Source organism: Suncus etruscus, chromosome 15 (assembly GCF_024139225.1).
Source record: "Suncus etruscus isolate mSunEtr1 chromosome 15, mSunEtr1.pri.cur, whole genome shotgun sequence".
Classification (NCBI taxonomy): Eukaryota; Metazoa; Chordata; class Mammalia; order Eulipotyphla; family Soricidae; genus Suncus; species Suncus etruscus.
In genome coordinates, this window is record NC_064862.1 from 36,715,675 (window position 1) to 36,728,312 (window position 12,638).

Sequence of the window (12,638 nt, forward strand, 5' to 3'; positions counted from 1 at the left end):
AAGACAGACAGTATAGTTCAAATCCCAGCATCCCATATGGTCCCCCGTGCCTGCCAGGAGTGATTTCTGAGCCCAGAGCCAGGAGTAACCCCTGAGCACTGTCAGGTGTGACCCAAACCCTTCACCCCAAAAATATATATTCAATTGGGGCCAGAGAAATTGTACAGAGGTTAAGGTGGCTCTTACTTTAAATGTGGCTGACTCTGGTTTTATTTTCAGCGCCAGATATGATATCCCCCAAGCCCCACCCAGAGTGATCCTAAGCACAAAATCAGGAATAAGTCCTGAGCACACTAAAAACAAAAGGTTACTAGGTTAAAAAAATCATGCAAGAGCCAGAAAGATAGTATAGGAATGGCCATTGTAAAACCCAGTACCCTATGACTCTTCAGAGTGGAAGCAATACTATTTCATTGGGCCCTTGCATAGAACTGCCCACTTAATTGACCAAATAATTATCAAATTTTAATTAATGAACTAATTTAATTAATTATTTTCTTGTTTAGAATATTTTCATCTATATTTTTGAGCAAGAGAGACTATTATCTGCCTTTCCCTGTTCTTGTCATATTTCATAATTGGCATACTGTTGGCATCATAAAATAAGACATTATTTATTCACTAAAAGGATAGCTTTATCCTCTATGAAATTTTTTGGGGTTACACCCAGCAGCCCTCAGGGGTTACTCTTGGCTTTAGGCTCAGAAATCACTCCTGGCAGGCTCGGGAGACCATATGGGATGACAGGATTCGAACCACCGTCCTTCTGCATGCAAGGCTAGTGCCCTACCTCCATGCTATCTTTCCAGCCCCTATTCTCTATAAAATTTTATGGTTGTAAATTCTTACCAGTAAAGCTGAGCTCTTTCTCTTTGTGGAAAAGTGTTTGCCTCTTAATTCCAAGTCTTTAAAAGACTAAGATTCTCACTTCTTGATTCTATTATAAGTTTGACTACATTTTCCTAAAAAATTTTTATGTAATTTGAAGCTACTAACATAATTTTAATTATGATGAACTTGTATTGTGCATTGTATGCATCCAATATCTTTTTTAAAAATCTATTTTCATTCTAGATATGGGTGATTCTTATCTTTTAATTTCCAATTTCAACAAGACTATTAAAAGAATCAACTTTTTACCTTCATATTTTATCATCTCCATTGTATATTTTTTCTGTAGAATTTATTTTACTTTTAATTCTTTGCTTCATTCTATTTTTTTATATAAGATTAGCTTTTTGTTACAAGCCAGTATTAAAAAATTATTTGTTTTGGTGCGACATCTAGTGGTGTGTAGGGCTTACTCCTTTCTCTGGAGACTACAGTAAATATGGTGCCCGGGGTCAATCAATATACGCTTCTCCCACGTGCATAGTAAGTGCTTTATCCCTGTACTATCTCTCCAGTCATCACACAGAGTTTTTATATAGTGCTTTCATTACCATTTATTTTAAACTATTATCTAGTTTACAAAATTGAATGCTTCTATAAATAATTGAAAGCAGATTTATTTTTCAATATATGTAAGTATGCCTAATAAATCATTGGTTTTGTAGTTAGTGTGCTACTTATTTATATCAAATTAACTTACTAAACACATGCTGAGATTTGAAAATTTCTTAGGCATGATTTTTTTTTACAAAATATATGTTCATATTTCCTAATATTTCTTTTTAGTTTGTTTGGAATATATGCTTTATAATGCTGGACAAATTCTAATTTTTATCTTTTTTGTTGCTTTTTATTTTGGTTTTTAGGTCACATACAGCTAGTACTCAGGGCATATTCCTGAATTTATGCTTAGAAAAAGTTATGGGGGCTTTATTGAGTGCCAGGGATTAAACTTGGATTCAGTAAGGTGCAGGTAAGCACTTTACCCACTGTACTAGCTCTCTGGTCTTAACTTTTCTGTTATTTTTAAGCAATTTATAGTAATACTATAATATAATAAATAATATAATTAATATTGAGATTAATTATGTTTTACATCAATATAGTGACACTAATATTTGAGGGGCAGAACTTGATTTTTCTATTCATTTTTTGTTGTTTGCTTGTTTTGGGGCCACACTCAGGGGTGCTCAGGAGTTACTCCTGGCTCTGTGCTCAAAAATCACTTCTGGCAGGTTTGGGGGACTATATGAAATGTCAGGGATCAAACCTGGGTCCATCCTGGGTCAGCCACTTGCAAGGCAAATGCCCTTCCGCTGTGCTATCTCTCCAGCCCCCTATTCATTTGTTTTTTTAATCCCATTTAGCTCACCATTCCTGAAAAATAAGGCACCTTTCTCAAGTGCCTTTCTTCCTTCACAAATGAAATGCATTTGTGAAATGTGTACTAAGCATTTATACTATGCATAAGGAAGAATTATACCTTTGACATTTCCAGCAGCCTTTCTAGGACAGAATTTTGTGACCTTTTATGTTCAATATTTGAGGATAAGTTATATTTCTAGGACATGTATGCAGAATAATTGATACACACACTGTCAATGACCCTGCCTTCTCTCTGCTTACCACAAAGGTACTCAGTTGTGAAATAAGTCAGAGGGAGAGAGATAGACACAGATAGTCTCATTCGTTTATGGGATTTAAGAAACATAAAAGACATTATTGTAATAATACCCAGAAACAATAGAGATGAGGGCTGGAAGGACCGGCCCACGGTATGAAGCTTACCACAAAGAGTAGTGAGTTTAATTAGAGAAATAACTACACTGACAACTATCATGACAATGACAGTGAGTTAGAGAAATAGAATGCCTGTCTGGAACACAGGCAGGGGGTGAGGGAGGACAGAGATGGGGACATTGGTGGTGGAAAGGTTGCATTGGTAAAGGGGGGTGTTCTTTTTTTAATAACTGAAACACAACTACAAACATGTTTGTAATCATGTTGCTTAAATATAATTTTTTTTTAAAAAAGGGGGGGGTATTCAGTTGCAGCTCCACTGGAAGGAAAGAAAAAGACCTGCTGGGTTAGCAAATGAGTCATGGAGATAAAAAACAGAGTCTGGACGTGAGTTCATTCATAAAGAAGTCCCTGATTGGCTCAGTCACGCGAGATACCATACCCAGCTTGCACTACAAGATGTCCCGAGAAAACTCTTTAACATACACTTTATCTCTAGGTTATACCTTCTTTTAGGACTTGAAGCACGTAACCAGCCAGACCACCGAAGCAGCAACTGTGACCTACAGACTTATATACAGGCCCTACTCATCAAACACATTCAAGCAAACTAGCATTCCCTTGCTCTTTTCTCCTCTCTTCTCACTTTCTTTTTTTTCTTTTTTCTTCTCCTTTTCTTTTTAATGTATTTTCTCTTTTCTTCTTTCCTGCCCCTTCCATATACTTTCCCCTTTCCCCCCTTTGGAAATCCAACTATCCCTTCACACCTCAATCCCATCCAGATTTCCCACCTTATTAAAACTCTTCACCCTCAGTTCTTAATTCATTAGGCATCAAGACTGACCTCCTACCCCAATAAACCAGTACCCAGCTCCCAAGCGAAGGGACACCCAGTCAAACCCACACCTAGTCCCCGGCAAGAAAAGGCAACCAACTCCCCTGCTGACTCATTCTGCCTCACCCTCCTTACCAACTCCTCCTAACGTGGACTGTTACTTGAAACCAGACTTAGCTCTAAAAGTATCCCCAAAGCAAGAACATATTATGTTAAATGAAGTAAGTCAGAAGACGAAAGTCAGAATGATAGCACTATTCTGAAGCACCTAGAACATACACCATATATAAAACTAGTACTCAACAATCAAATAACAGTTTTAACAGGGTAGAAACTCCAAACTCTGTAACAGTCAACATACACCGGGGAACAGTGCCCAAAACACATGAAAGAAGAACAACAGAAACTCTTGACTACACATTATACCACAAAGAAACCAGCAACAGCAGAAGTAGCAGCACAGAGAGAACAGGAATACAATCAGCCTTCTACTACAAAGGCCCATAATAATCCCTTAGGGATGTTATACTGGATTACAGGTAAAGAATATCATGGGAAATCACTGACTCCAACGGGAACATCTCATAACAATGTTTTAATCCTTAATCTTACTATATTTAAAATAACCTCTCAGCTTTTCTGTCCACAGGCGTTCTTGGATACAAAGGGTGGACAAACTAAGATGGCATCTCGGGATCCAGTCACACGAGATACCATACCCAGCTTGCACTACGAGAATGTCCCGAGAAAACTCTTTAACATACACTTTATTGCTAGGTTATACCTTCTTTTAGGACTTGAAGCATGGGACCAGCCAGAACACCGAAGCAGCAACTGTGATCTACAGACTTAATTCTACAGGCCCTACTCATCGAACATATTCAAGAGACTTGCAATCCCTTCCCTTTTCTCCTTTCTTCTCACTACTTTATTTTTTTCTTTTCTTTTTCTTCTTTCTCTCTTCTTCTCTTTTTCTTTTTAACGTATTTTCTCTTCTCTTCTTTCCTGCCCCTTACATATAATTTCCCCTTTCCCCCCTTTGGAAATCCGACTATCCCTTCACCCCTCAATCCCATCCAAATTTCCCACTTTATTAAAACTCTTCACCCTCAGTTCTTAATCTATTAGGCATCAAGACTGACCTCCTACCCCCAACAAACCAGTAACCAGCACCCAAGTGAAGGGGCATCAAGTTAAACCCACACCTCGTCCCCGGCAAGAAAAGGCAACCAACTCCCCTGCTGACTCATGCTGCTTGGCCCTCCTTACCAACTCTCCTAACGTGGACTGTTACTTGAAATCGGACTTAGCTCTAAAAGTATCCCCAAAGCAAGAACTCTTCTCAAGACCTTCCTGCCAGAAAGCTTTTGCCAATCTCAAGAAGGTCAGGGTGATGAAAAGGCCCCCGGGAACCCACACACCACAAGAAAATCTCAAAAGACAATGGGGAAACCTATAGTTCCATCGTAAGTATAAGACCTGTATAGCACTACCTCTTTACCTGCTTTTCCCCAAATGTAAGATAGTCTCTTGCACCATTTTGTTCCTTTAATTACTTTATTTCATTTTTTTAAAATCTTTGTTCCTTTTATATATATAAGCACATATATTTATATTTTTATTTTTATCTATTTTGAGTGTGTGGCCTGTTTCCGTTTTCTTCTTTTTCCACCCCCAAATGCACAGGCAATATAATGTAGCACCATTTCCCCCTGCAAAGCACACTAAAAAAAGGGAAAATCTTACATATAAAAACGAGTTCTTATCTACTAGGGATAAGAACTCATACTTGTTTACAATACAGGGACACTCCCACCTTGAAAATATGTCACGTGGACCCAACTTAGACCCCAGGTGATTAGACACCATCTGTCCAGCCTTGAACCTTGGATCCCAGACATAGAAACGACACAGTTCTTCACGACAGCTACAGGAAACAAATCCCATCCAGGACATCCTCAATACTGCTCGGACACCAACAAGTGCCAGCTCTAATATGATATCCTGACAACAAGGAAAATGGGAACAACTTGACCTAAGAGCAGGTTATCCTACCACTCCAGCTGACGATATGACAAAATCAGAAGACTTGTCACCCTTTGGTCAGTCCAAAAGCCAAGAGCGCGATTTACAGATGACTGGCTGATAGAACCATGACTGGACTGAATGAATCCTGTGACCAATAAAAAAGCCCTAGTCTAGGGTTTGAGCTATGACCTGCACAACAACCATGATCTCCAGTTCCAAAGGTCCAGCTGAGACAATTGCAACGGATTGGGTCTTCTGGAAACACAATGAAAGATGCTATCATAGGCTCCATCCTAAGATCAGCGGGAAGACCAAGTCCACCAACCACAGAAGACAGATTAAAATGACACTGAGGGAACAGAATTTCTAGAACCACAAAGAAAGACTTCATCATAAGTTCCACTCCTGGACCTGTGCAGATACTGAAATCTGTAGATACAGAGGTCTGATTTTATCACCCAGGATGGAGAAGAAGTCTTCCAAACACCACGAAAGCACCAAGGGGAGAGTAAATGAACCTGAATGGAGTCTATAGTTAATCCCATGACAATATACTCCAAGGGTGGAGAAACCCTGTATCTCTTAGGCCAAGGGAATTCCTTTTCGAATGACCCTAATATTTACTGCACCTGTGCAGGAGGAAAAAAAAAAGGCAAAAAGCACAAAACTTTTTTTTTACTTTTATTTATTTTTTTTATTTACCTATCTAGGTTTTGTTGATTTCTTTGTTTTGGTGCTATTATTGAAGTTGTCTCCATTTATATTTTTTTCCTTCTTTTCTTTTTTTTCTTTATGTGCTCTGCCATGTTTTTTATCTCAAGACCATGGCTTTTTTGTGGTGCTTATATTTATTGTTGGAGTGCTCACTGGATATTTTATTTGACACTTCTTTTTGTACTCTTGGGGTGTTCCACCTTCTTTTTTCCCCTTCATCTCTCAAACCGATGATGAGAGCCTCTAGAAGGACTCCGCCCATTTTCAGCGTATTTGATTTTTAGCCCAGTTTATTACTTTTCTCTTCTTCAAACAAAACCACATAACTTGAACTATCTAGTCCCACCTCCCAGTTAGAGGGGGAAATAAGGGAGGTACCAAGACCAAACAGGTGTAAGATCACTAAGTAGTAATCAAGGCACAGAGGGGACCACATATTCTAGCAGCCCCGCAGCTGAGGGAGGAGGATATGGGAATGGAGGTGGGGGGAGGACAATTCGGTGATGGGAATCCCCCTGATTTTATATAAATATGTACCTAAAATATTATTGTCAACAATATGTAAGCCACTATGATCAAAATAAAAATTATATTAAAAAAAAAAGTGCCTGATCAATAACTTGGTTACTGCTGCCATCTAGTGATTATTCAGTGAAGAGCAGAGACCAGCGTGAAGTTCTACCAAACAAGGTGAAACACCAAATGTCATTCATTACACTTCATCACTGGAGAGATCAAATTCTGAACATACACTTGTTTGTAATGTTTCTAATAGCACCACCATTCCTAAACTATTGATATTTATTAACTATTCTTGTGGAATTTACCACCGTAAATTCCTTTTCAATGAATTAATTTCATGGTAAAGTGAAACATAGAATTGACTGCTCCACTAGTAACTAACATAGTAACTAACATACTCCACTGCTCAGTAGGAATTGGCCAAATAAATAAGGTGTGGCTGGTTCCTTGAGGAATAGAATATGGTGCATGAGTCTGAGATTTGGGGCAGAAGCTAAAGGACAGTGGGTAGGGCTCTTGCCTTCCTTGCACAAGCTGGATTTGATCTCTGGAATTGGATATGGTCACCCTTGCCTGGCCAGGAGTGATCCCTGAAGTACAGAGGCAGGAGTAGCCCCTGAGCACTGCTGAATGTAGCCCCCCAAAAGTCTGAGATTCAATGAATATAAGAGTAAATTATTTCATTTTCCTAAATGAACTCAAAGAACTTTAATTTTTGTCACAGTAACTTTAAGCTCAGCTAACTGAGAATCTTAGATACAAAAAAAAATTGTGCTTCCATAAGGAGACACTCCCATGGTTCTACTGAATTGAAACCAACTGGCAGAAAAAGATGGTATTCTACTTTTTGGCATAATTGACTCTGATTACCTTGGAGAAATTGGTCATTGGTACATAATGGGAGCAAGGAAATTTTATTTAGAAATCACACACTACACCCTCTCTTCACCAGTGTAACATTCCCACCACTGATGTCTCCAATTTGTTTATGACTTAAACCTAACTACAGTCATGCTTGTAATTATGGTGCTTAAATAAAGATTTTATAATTAAAAAATTCCATGAATATGGCAGGAGATATCATGATGTGTCTTGATGCTAGGATCAAGGGATATTTATTTGTGCTTCTTTATACAGAAAATGATTTAAGACAGCTGGTTGTTCATTGCTTTCTTCAAGTATCCTTGCTCATAGCAGCTGGCCTGCATATCAATATATAAACATGGACTATAAAATAGCTAGAAATTGCTAGGTAATAACTAAAAAACAGAAATCACACACTAAGCATTTTAGTCTTAGTATTTCAAGCCTTCAAAAAAGAAGAAGCCCCTTGCTTCCTATACTAGATAAATATACAGGAACATGTGAGGTTTTAGGAAGGACAAGAGAAATATCAAATGGGTAGAGGAAGAAAGGGGAAAGAGATATCAACTATAACCTCATGGCTATGATCACCAGACCTAGAAAACAAAATTACAAATGCCCAGCTATTTTTTTCTATTTTAGATTTAAAAATAAAGCCCATTATAAATATAAGCATGTCTCATGAAAGATTGGAAATACATTCAATTGTCACTAATTGTAGAGGAAGCCTCATACTCCATTCCTAGGGGGATTGGAGAACGTGAGTCCAGAAGCACCGCTAACAGAGAAAATAATCCACACCAGGTTATGAAGATAAAACTGGCTCAGGAACTTCCACCACAAGCTAGCTACAAACAGGAAAAAGGACACAGGCAGGCAGACAGGCAAGCTGTGGAACCAAATCTGCAGAAGTTTCTCTGACCTGAGGTCTTTATTGGGAAGAGTGGGACCACCCCCTCTGGTGGAGAGCAGGTAGGGGTAGGGGGCCAACCCAGAGGTTCTTCCCACCCAGGTGGGGCAAGAACATGCAAAAAGGAAATAACCTGTTTAGGGTGAAAACCATTTACTACAAAACTAATAGTCAGAGGATTCAGTATTTTGTTGGCAAATTTTTGGGTTTTTTTGTTTGTTTGTTTGTTTGTTTTTTGTTTTTGTTTTTGGGCCACACCCGGCATGCTCAGCGGTTATTCCTGGCTGTCCGCTCAGAAATAGCTCCTGGCAGGCACGGGGGACTATATGGGACACCGGGATTCGAACCAACCACCTTTGGTCCTGAATCGGCTGCTTGCAAGGCAAACGCCGCTGTGCTATCTCTCCGGGCCCAATTGGCAAATTTTTATGACTAAAATTTGTGATTATTTGTACCTGTTTTCTTTGCTTGTTATATGTACCTTTTTTTTTTTTTTTTTTTTTTTTGGTTTTTAGGGGGATCACATCTGGCAGCGCTTAGGGGTCATTCCTGGCTTTACACTCAGAAATTGCTCCTGGCAGGTTTGGGGGACCATATGGGATGCCAGGATTCAAACCACCAACCTTCTGCATGCAAGGCAAACACCTTACCTCCATGCCATCTCTCCGGCCCCATATATGTACATATTTTAACCAAAATTCTCTTCTCAACAGTACTTTTGTGTAGTTGTTGGAGATTAGAACAATATTCAGTGAACCTGTGATTAAACTTGCAAAGAAATCAAACTCCCTTATAAGGATATTATAAAGTGGCTCTTGGGATTATGATTCTCTGCACTGGGAAGAGAAAATGTGATCCAGGTATAAAGGAGAGCTACATCTTATTAGATGAGAACAATCGTTTCCCCCAGTTTGTGTAACATCTACCAATAGATTGCCAACAGATTGCTTGAGGGATTTTGCAAAGCCATAGTGTAAATAAGGCATGCAACTTTTGTTTTATGTCTTCCTTATTTTAGTACAGATACGGAGTAATTTGTACGTGTATGGCTCAGGCTTACCTCTGCAATTCTAATTCCATGAGATCCCACCCTGTCCATCTGGTAGCCACTAACACATTCACATCTTGTATCTTAATGAGAAACTGTTATGTACCTGGTTCAGCATCTTAAAGGTGACTAGAATAGGGGCCAGAGCGATAGCACAGAGACTATTTGCTTTGCATGCTGCCTACCTGGGTTGGACCTGGGTTCTATCCTCGGCATCCTGTATGGTCCCCTGAGCCTGCCAGGAGATATATCCTGTATTTGTATATATACACATATATACATATATAACATATACATATATACATATATAACATATACATAAATATACATATATAACATATACATATATATATCCTGTGTTTTTCTTTCTTCTTTTGGCTTACTTCCATCAATATATGTTTAACTTCCAACCAGGTTGCAGCAAATTGTGTGATTTTTGTCACTCTTTGCAGCTGCATAATATTTCATTTTGCATATATACCATGTCTTCATAATCTAATCATCTTTTGGGGGCACCAATATTTATTCTATATCTTGGCAATTGTTAAGTGCAGCAATGATTGTATGTCCATTAGAATTAATGTTTTTAAACCCTGGGGGTAGATTTCAAAAAACGGAATTTCTGGGTCATATAGCAGCTCAATTTTATGTTTACTGAAAACTCTCCAGACCATTTTCTACAGAGGTTGAACCAAACAACATTCACAACATTAGTGGCTGAAAGTTCCTCTATTGCTATGTTCCTGTCAGCAGATTGGTCTTATTATTGGTCTTATTGATGCATCTCCTTATTTTCTTGATTTGGATTTTCCCACTGAGTGATGTTGAGCAGTTTTCATGTGCCTATTGGTGATAGACTTAATTTCTGCTAAAAAGTGTCTATATCCTCTCCCCATTTTTGATAAGAGTCTTTGATTTTTTGTTGTTGATCTTTGTGAGTACTTCATATATCCTGAATATCAAAATCTTTTATCTGATTATGAATGCAAATAATTTTCCCAGTCAGATGTCATTTGTCTGTAACCCATGCTTCTTTTGCCATAAACTCTTTTATTTGATGTAGTCTCATTTGTTTATGTTTTATTTTGTTGCCTTTGCCAGTCATTGAAAATGCCTTTCAGGGGCCCAGAGAGATAGCACAGCGGCGTTTGCCTTGCAAGCAGCCGATCCAGGACCAAAGGTGGTTGGTTCGAATCCCGGTGTCCCATATGGTCCCCCGTGCCTGCCAGGAGCTATTTCTGGGCAGACAGCCAGGAGTAACCCCTGAGCACTGCCAGGTGTGACCCAAAAACCAAAAAAAAAAAAAAAATGCCTTTCAGGACCAAATTTTGGATGTTCTGCCTATATTTTCCTCAATATAATTTATAATATCCGATAGAATCTCTAGACCTTTGATCCACTTTGAACTGTTGTGTAAGGTGTGAAATTGAGCTTTCATTTCTTAGTTATATTTTTCCCAGCAACATTTGAAGAGGCTATTTTTACTCCATTTCATGTTCTCAGCTCCTTTATCAAAAAGTAACTGTCCATATATATGGGGTTCTGTCTTTGACCCATTGATCAGAGAGCCTATTTTTATTCCTGCAGTTTTGATCACCATAGCTTTATAACCCAGCTCCAAATTAGGTCATGAGATACTTCTACATTTCTTATTTTTAATATGGCCTTGGCTATTTATGGTCTTATTTTTACACTCAATCAACATATACTTTTATTGACTTTTCTAGGTCCTTGAATATCATCTGGATTTGGATAGGGATTTCATTAAATATATATAAGAACTTAAGTAGTATAGTCATTTTATTGAATCTGCACTTTGGATAAACCTAGCCATATGGATAAGTTTTCAATAATGCCCTATAAAAAAAAAGCTCTGATCAAATGATTCAGTGGAAATAACAGGAATTAGAACAGGATAAAGCTTTCCTAGAAAAAGAGATCAAGTGGTAGGTCCAGAGAAGCTATTGCTAGTGTTTGTTGGAACTCAGTAAGAGAAGTAACTGGGGACATATAGAATCCATATAGATAACAATCTCTCAGGCACTGTATTTCTACATTTCCCTTCCAAGTACAGGTTGATTGTGAAGTAAGACTTTCACACCAGGCAAAGGGGCCAGTCCAAGACAGAAAATTGGACTAGGAATTTATCAGAAATATTTTTCAATGGGAGTGTAATTTCTTGGTCAGAAAGTCAAACTTCAATCCAGCAATTCTTCCGTCTGATTTCATACAGTGGAGCACTCATTTTCAATTAAAAGATGCTGTTTGTGGCTTTTAAAATTCACTTAGTAAATGGAAATAAATGTTTAATAAAGTATAGCACAACTCAAGGTAAGACATCCAAGCATATTACAATAAAGTAGGTTATTGTTTCATGAAAAACTAGACATAATAAAGGTGTTGGCTATAGAAATAGTATTACACACACTTTCTCTTCCTTCAACTCCCTCCATAGCCATTCTACTTAGAGAATGGCTATCCTTCTCCACACTATGTAAAATTAAATCATCTTCCTGACCATGTTTCTTTAAAACACTTGCTATCATCTCTTTTGTAGATGAATTTTTAATATAGCTGCTGGTAACAGCAAAGACACAAATTTCCCCATCATGGCAATTCACAATAAAACTATTCTAAGATGGATCCTCGCTGGCTGTCTTCTAACAAATCACCTTCAAGGGTAAAAACAAACATGGGGCAAGTAACAAATGGTCTACTCAGAGGTTAGTATTAATTCCGCATTCACAAGGACAGGCTATATCACTAGAAAGACATGAGCTACATTTAGCAAATAAAAACAATAGTTATGGCATAATATTTAAGTACCAAATAAAAGTGCCTCATGGACTCAATAAGAAAAAGGTTAAGGGCCGAAGTGGTGGCACAAGAAGCAGGGCATTTATTTGCCTTGCATGTGGCTGATCCCCTTGCATGAGTTTCGATCCCCTGGCATCCCATATGGTTCCTCAAGCCAGAAGCGATTTCTAAGCGCATAGCCAGGAGTAACCCCTGAGCATCACTGGTGTGGCCCAAAAAGAAAAAACAAAGGCTGAATTACTCACCATTTAATAGGGATATAGGGATAA